We start from the raw sequence: 7,308 nt of genomic DNA, 5'->3' as shown, positions 1-7,308 counted from the left end.
GGCGCTTCGGGCACCTCCTCTGCTGCTTGATCTGGGAGGTGCATCAGCAGCGGCCCAAACCTCAGTCCTGGGAGCCTTCAGCAGAGCAGAGGAACGCGACCCATCAGGCAGATTGCTTAAAAACAACAACAATCATAATAATTAAATGACTATCGAGCTGAAACCCCCGTGTTTCTTCGTTCCTTTCACAGCTCTGAGCTCCCTCTGCTTCACATCCCTCGCCGTGTCCCCGTGCCGTGCAGGCTCCGGGGCTGACGCCGCCTGCAGCGAGCGGGGCTGCGGCGAGCTCGTGTCTTCGAAAGCGCGGGGCGGCAGGAAGCCCTGTGCTTTCCGGCACAGCTCAGCGCCGACCGCAGCGGGGCCGGGGCCGGGGGGGAGATTTGGGAGCTGGAGAGGGATGTGGCACCCTGGGGACGGGGAGACAAAGCCCCGAGGGCTGCCCATCTCTGCCGTGGTTTGACCCCGAGCGGCAGGCAGGCTGCCTTCTGCAGCACGCCTCATTTTGGGTTGGTGCACCCGGGTGTTTGGGAACGGCGTGGTCCTGTCCCATGCAGAGGGAGGACAGGGCACGAATTTTGCCGTGTGTGGGACGCACGACAACTCCTTCGTGCTGCCTCAAGTCCCTTACCCTTGCTGCTACAGCTCTAGCCGCAGGGGCGATGTTCTCCTGCCTCCTCCAGCCCTTTTCCTACGCCCCGCTGGCTTTGCTTTCCGCCTCCAGCAGTGTTTTGGCCTCTCGGGTGGGGAGAGATGAGAGAACTGCCCGTGTGCCGAGATAGGGACGTGAGGCTGGGCAGACTCCTTGGCACCAGGCGCGCCGATAGCCCTGCTCCACGATGACAGCCTCGCAATTAAAACCTGCAGGTGCAGCGCTCTTGCCCTGGCCAGCTGCCTCAGCAGAGAGCCGAAAAAAAAGAAAAAAAAAATTGTTTCCAGGAATAATTGAGCTTAATTAGAAGCTTGAATTCCCCAGGGCCGTGCTGCTCAGTGTTTCTGTGCTTGTCTGGAGTCATGCAGGGGCTGGAGTGCAGGCGGGCCAGCCGCAGAGGTCCTGCCCTGCTCTGCAGGTACTCCGGGGTCCTCAGCGAAGTAAAAGATGCTCCAAGCTGCACGGAGGGGACAGAGAAATCCTGAGAGCAGGCAGCCTGTTCCCTGCCTGGCCTCACCCTGCTTTTCCCTTGCATCAGTGGGATGTTGTTTTGTATCCTTTCCAGATGATTTGACACCGACCGATGATTTTACATGCTCGTTTTAGGGAAATGCTCCATTTTTTGTCATGCTCTGCAAAGGGTTTGGGCTGGGTGACCTCTGCTCGGCCAGCAGAAAACCCGCAGGAAGCCTTAGAGCTGCCTGAGGAGCAGCAGCAGCCCCCAGGCATGCCGTCAGCTCGGTTTGCACAGCTCCCCGGGCTGCTTTGCAGCTCTGGAGAAACACAAGGCACAAACTGGAGCGCGATAAGGTTGGGGGAAGAAAGAAAACCACGTCAACGCCGAGGAATGCGGCCGGGACAGAGCTGGTCTGTGGCTGGCAGAGCCCCCGGGCTGCTGGTAAAGCCCCCGGCAGGGACCTGGGGGCAACCCCAGCCCCCGATGGCCGCGACCCTTCAGCACGGTGCCTGCGCCCTGTGCGCCCTGGCCATGCCGTGCGGTGCCGTGTGCCCCGGGGACGCATGGCCGGGGGCACGGAGCTCCCGTGGTGGTGGCCAGGAGCCTGTAGGGCCAAGCCGAGGTGGGGGCAGCAGGGAAAGCCCCGGCCCCCTCCTGCTGCTCTTGTGAGCGGTGACCCTGCTGCGCCTGCCCCGTGACCTGGCCCTTGGCAAGCGCGGCCCCTTTATAAAGGCGGCGAGGTTTTGGCTGCCAGCTCTTGCTCTGAAAGCGGAGACGGCAGCAGACGAAGCCGGGGGCTCGCTGTGTCCCCCGGGAAGCCCCCTTCTCCTGCCCTTCCCTGCCAGCCCTGCTCAGGGGCTTCCCACCCGCGGCTCCTTTCCCTCTGGGGAAGCCTCCTTGGGGCTGGGATTTTCCCCGCTGTGACCAAGCTGCGGGGTCCCTGCACCCCGCGTGCGCGGCGCAGCAAGCAGCAGCCTTTTTGCACGGGTGGCACTCGGTGGCCAGGCTCCTGCGGTGCTCCACGGGCTGTGAGCGCCAGCCCCGTGCAGCTGCTGGAGCGCCCTCACCCCTGCAGTCAATGAACCCGGGCGCTTGCTTCAGTGGAAAGTCAATATTGACTCTCCGCCGTCGTTTGCATGCGTCGGCACTAAAATTAACAAAAGCAGAACAGAGCCCACGCTTCGTTCCGATGCCAGTCGTGTTGCAGTGATTCTTCAAAACAAAATACAATAAAATAAAGTGGTTGGGCTTACCAACGTGTGCTGGGGGCTGCGGGCACGGTGGGCCAGGAGTTGCTCCCATCCATGCCCTGGGGCTGGAAGGAGGTGGGGAGGTGATGTGCTTGTCTGCGTAAGTCACCAACTTATTAACATCCCCCAGCTTTATCCTCCTTGAAAAAGCATTCTTCTCCCAAAGCACCCCCATCCTGAGCCCAAAGCATCCCCATCCTTCCCCCCGGGGCACCTCTCTGGGCTTGGTCCCTGCCTTGCCCCCAGCTCCTGGAGGGGACGCGGGTGCCGGGACCAGGCAGGGAGCAGCACGGGCCATGGGAACCGGCGGCATCCCTGCGGTTTAGAGACTGGAAATAAAAGCTGAAGCGGTTTGAAGGCTCGGCCTCGAAACAGGGAAGGTGGCCGGGGAGCGGAGAGGAACCAAAACCCGCCTGCGGAGGAACCGTGGGGGCAGCGAGGGAGAAGTGAGAGCGGCTGTGATTACTGCAGGCGGCGGTGGGAAGGGTGGCAGCGCTATCTCTGCCTCTTTCACTTCCCTGTCCCAGCGCCTCCTCCTGCCTCCAGCCTTGTTTTTTGCCCCCGTGGCTGCCCAGAGGAGCTCTGGGCCCCGGCGCTGTGCTCAGGTGGTGAAATCCTTGCAGGTGCGGGGGCTTTTAGCACCGGCGCCCTGCTGCTGCTTTCCCTCCCTCGCTTTGCCCTCACCTTTAAAAGCATCCCTGCTGCCCCTCTGGGGTGTGGAAAGGGGCTGAGGGCTTCCCTCTGAATTAAACCAAAAGAAAAAAAAAAAAAAAAAAAAAAAGGTGTAACTGGGGGGGAAAGAAATGCCAGAAAGGTGAAGCCGCTCCCTGAAAGCCGCCCGCTTTCATCCCAGAGGAGCCCCGGGCTCGCGGGGCTGGGCAGGGAGATCACAGACGGCGCTGGGTCGGATGTGCTGGAGCTCCTCCAGCCCTGGCCGGTGCTTAAATAGAAAGGTTACGTACCCGGGGGATTTATTTCATCTTTTAATTGGTTGTTTGTTTACACGGCTCGGGAGCTCTCTGCCAGTGTTTGCTTTGCTGGCTCGCTCGGCTCCTGCGAAGCCGGGATGTGCTGGGGCTGGATTTCGGCTCCTGCCACGGAGGCGGTGGTGATGGAGACCCCAAAACTTGGGCTTTGGGACCCCCCTCTCCTGAGCATCCTCATGGAGAATGGTGCAAAACACCCTCGTGTTCTTGTAGTCCTTTTCCTTCCAGCATGGTTGGGAGCCAAGGGATCCTTGCCCGGGCTCCGTGCCCCTGCCCAGAGGCGAGGAGGGCAGGGATGCTCCTGGTCCTCCTCCGGAGCCCACGCTCCCGGAGCTGACATCAGCGGGGATTTTGGGAGGAGCGGATGGGTGTCTCTGCAGGAACGTGGGCTCCTTTCTGTTGTTTTTGGGGCTGCAGACGTGTTAACGCCTGCTTTGCGCAACCAATCCATTTCTCAACCTTTTCTCTCTGCAAACAGCTGGGGACGGGGGCGGGTTGCTCAACCGGGGGCAGGAGAGCCGCCTGCCCTGCCCGCCTCGCTGACCGCCAGGGTCTCCCTTCTCCTCTTCCTCCCTCCAGAGCAGATCTGGGAGCAGATCCTTGCCTTACCCTTCCTTTTTCCCCCTCCTGGCTTGGAGGTGAAGCTCCTCAAGCGCCCTCACTTTGTATTTTATTTGCAGGGGAAGGAAGATGACGGGCACTGCGCCCTGCCAAAGGCCGGGTGCCACCCTCTGAGCATCCCGTGCTCGGTGTCACCAACCCCTGGTCCACGTGGCCACAGAGGACATTGCGTGCTGCATCTCCGTGCCAGCCCCAGGCCACCTGTTGACCTGCTTGAGGAAGGAGCAGGAGATGCTTGGGGCACGCAGGAGGTCGGACCGGCAGACCAGGAAGCCTCCCAGATGCTGCTGCCCTCGGGTACGACGAGGGACGAAGGCTCTGGGGAATTTTCCCCTCTTGCTGCAGGCTGCTGGGGGAAAAAATATCCATCAGGAAGCTTCCCGGCTGAGCATGGTGAAGTTTCGTGCTGAGGCAAAACGAAACAATTGAAACCCCTCTTGCTTCGTGCTGCGGGCTCAGCTTGAGCCATGGGATGGGGGCGGTCGGGGCTGGGGCTGGATCTGGCCACCCTGGGGGGAATCGGAGGCGGCACGGCCACCGTCAGCCTTCATCACCACCATCATCATCACGGGGACACCCGGGGTGGGAATCGCCTCCTGGAGAGCTGCCGGAGATGGGCGAGGTGCTGCTTTTTGTGGCGCCGGGGAGCCCGGGGCTGGGATTTACCCACAGCAGCGGCCGCTGGTGAGAGCTCTGGAAAACCCGGGGCCCGCCGCGCCTTGCGCCGGGCTTCCCAAAGTGGAGCAAACCGAGCCCGGCCCATTAATTACCTGCTCAGGGACAAAGTTCGTGGGTTTGGGCTGCCCCCCTCCATGGAAAAATACAAAAAACAAAAATGCAAATTAGGCAGCCTCGTTAGACGGCGGGACGTGTCTCTTGAGCCTTGCATATCCTTGGGCCCGATGCGCACCAGGCTCCTTCCATCTCCTGGCACCTGCCTCCAAAAGCAAAAATTTTTTTATTTTTTTTTTCTTATTTTTATTCCTTCCTCCCTCATAACCCTGTTGATTTTTCCACCCGGCCCTGAGCCTGCATCCCTGTAGGTACGTGCTCGGGTTTTGCCAGCATCTGGTCCGCGGCCGACCCTGCCCCAGTTGGCAGCGTGGTGCCCCGCGGGAGCCCTGTTTTCCCTTCGGTGGCTTCTGCCTTATCTCTCCAAGGCTTTTCACCTGGTTTTTACGTCAAAGGCACGCTTGGGAGCCGTGTTGCTGGCGTGCCCCAGCAGTTGCAGCCCAGGGCTGCCAGGGATGGAGCCCCCGCAGGCTTTGCTGCTTGCTGGGCGCTTGCCTACGAGGTTGGACATGGGTGGGTGAAGCCTCCCCATGGGGAACCCATTCCCTTTCCATAATCACCAACCACAGCATTAAAAAAAAAAAAAAAAAGAAAAAAAGAAAAAAAGAAAAAAAAGAAAAAAAGAAAAAAAGAAAAAAGAAAAAAAGAAAAAAAGAAAAAAAGAAAAAAAGAAAAAAAAAGCACTCCCCGAAAGCTGAGGTCCCCCAAAAGTGGAAAAGATCCCCCAAAAGGGGGAGAAGAAGCAGCGTGGCCACATCTATGGGATCCAACCATCAACAACTTTCTAGACATCCTTCCTTTGGGTTTCCTGGTGGAGAAAACGGGCAGGCGAGACCCAAAGCCACCACCTCAGGGACAGGGGAATGGGAGAGAAGAGCTCGGACCCCAAAGCATCATGCCAGAGGAGGTCCCACAGCCCAAATGTTGGGCCCGAATCTGAAACATCGTGTTGGGCACGACCAAGAACTTCACTCGTTTCTTTCTTTTTTTTTTAAATTTTTTTCCTTGCAGGCACCGAAAATTGCTGCGTGGGCAGAAGGAGATTCGGAGGTGATTGATGGGTTTTCAGTGCCTGCCAAGCAGATGTGCTCTTTTTACGGGCATCAGACACCCAGGCTTGGCTTTTCTGGCTGGCAATGCCAGCTCCCGGGTCTGGGGAGCTCGCGCCCCGTGGAAGATGTTCCAGTTGGCTTTGCATGACCAAAGATTGCCCCATGGTCGGAGAAAGGGTTTTCCTGCCTCGTCTTTTTGGGCTGAGGCGCATCTTCCACCATGGAGAGCCTTGAGGGGTCCCTCCATGCCGCCCCACGCATGGGGGTGCAGGGCCATGGTTTTGGGGCTTTCCGCCCTGCCCCATTTCCCCGGGCTGTGGGGCCAGAAGATGGCTCAAGGCCGAGGCCGTGGCGTGTCCCCGAGTCTTGGGGACAGCTGTGGGTGTCACCAGGCTTGGCCCTGAGGGGTGCGGTGACCACACGCTGCTGGGGTGGGACCCCAGGGGGGTTTCCAGCAGGGAACTCTGCCTTGTCTTGGCCCTGCCAGGGCAGAGCAGTAATTTTCCATCCGGCTTGGCGGCGTGGAAACACACCCAGGCACGGAAAAAGCCTGGAAGGGAAGAAAGAAGAAAAGGAGACACTTGGCCAAGGCAGCTTGGCGGGGTCCCAAGGCGAGGAACGGCTTCAGGTTCATCCCCTGTACACGGCCCAGGACCCCAGGACTCCCCTGACATCTCCTCCTGGCTCCTTTGTGCAGCCCCCCAGGGACATCCCACCCGGGGAACCCCCCGAGCCGCTGCATGGGGCCAGCCCTGGGCACTGCCTGGCTGAAACACAACCACCCTGGGGCCACACCCATCTCTACGGCTGGAAATAAGTCCCTTTATTACAATTTTCCCCCCTCATTTTGGCTCTTTTGGCTGGATCCGTTCCCTGGGGAGCTGCATGGACAGAGGGGTGCCCACCCCTGGTGCTGGTGCTTGGTGTCACAGTGAGATTTTGGAGGAAAAGCTGAGCAGGGGGACATGGGATCCGGGCCTCCAAACTTCTCATCACCACGGAAAAAAAGTAGTGGAGACAAAATTGTGCTCCTCATGGTCATGTTTGGCATCCCTCGGGCGTCTGTGCTTGCTCTGTTGTTGCCGGGGGGATATCTCGTTATCTGCAGATAATTACCCAGAGATAATGATATCTGCATCCACAGTGAGGTCTTACTGGGTCTCGTCCTTCCTGGGGCAGCCGCGGGTAGTGGGAGTGTAAAGGGAGAAGCTCGGTGGTGCCTCGTCCAGAGGTGGCCACCACCAGCCGTGCCCCAGAGCGACCACCAGCTGCCCCATTGGGCCCCTGGGACCTCGGAAACCTCTCCTGGCCCCAAAATAATGGGGCCCTGAGGAGTTCATTGAGGGCTTCGTGTCCTCGGGAGGCAGCGGCTCCGATTCTCTCCATCCCGCTTGCATGATGCAAGACCCAGCTCGCTCCATGGGGAACGGGCAAAGTGTGAATTAAGAGCAGCTGCACAGCTCTCTGGCTCCAATTAGCTCCATAATTAGGGCTTCATGGA

This window comes from Anas acuta, chromosome 12, assembly GCF_963932015.1.
Source record: "Anas acuta chromosome 12, bAnaAcu1.1, whole genome shotgun sequence".
Lineage (NCBI taxonomy): Eukaryota > Metazoa > Chordata > Aves > Anseriformes > Anatidae > Anas > Anas acuta.
This window is presented reverse-complemented; position numbering follows the sequence as displayed.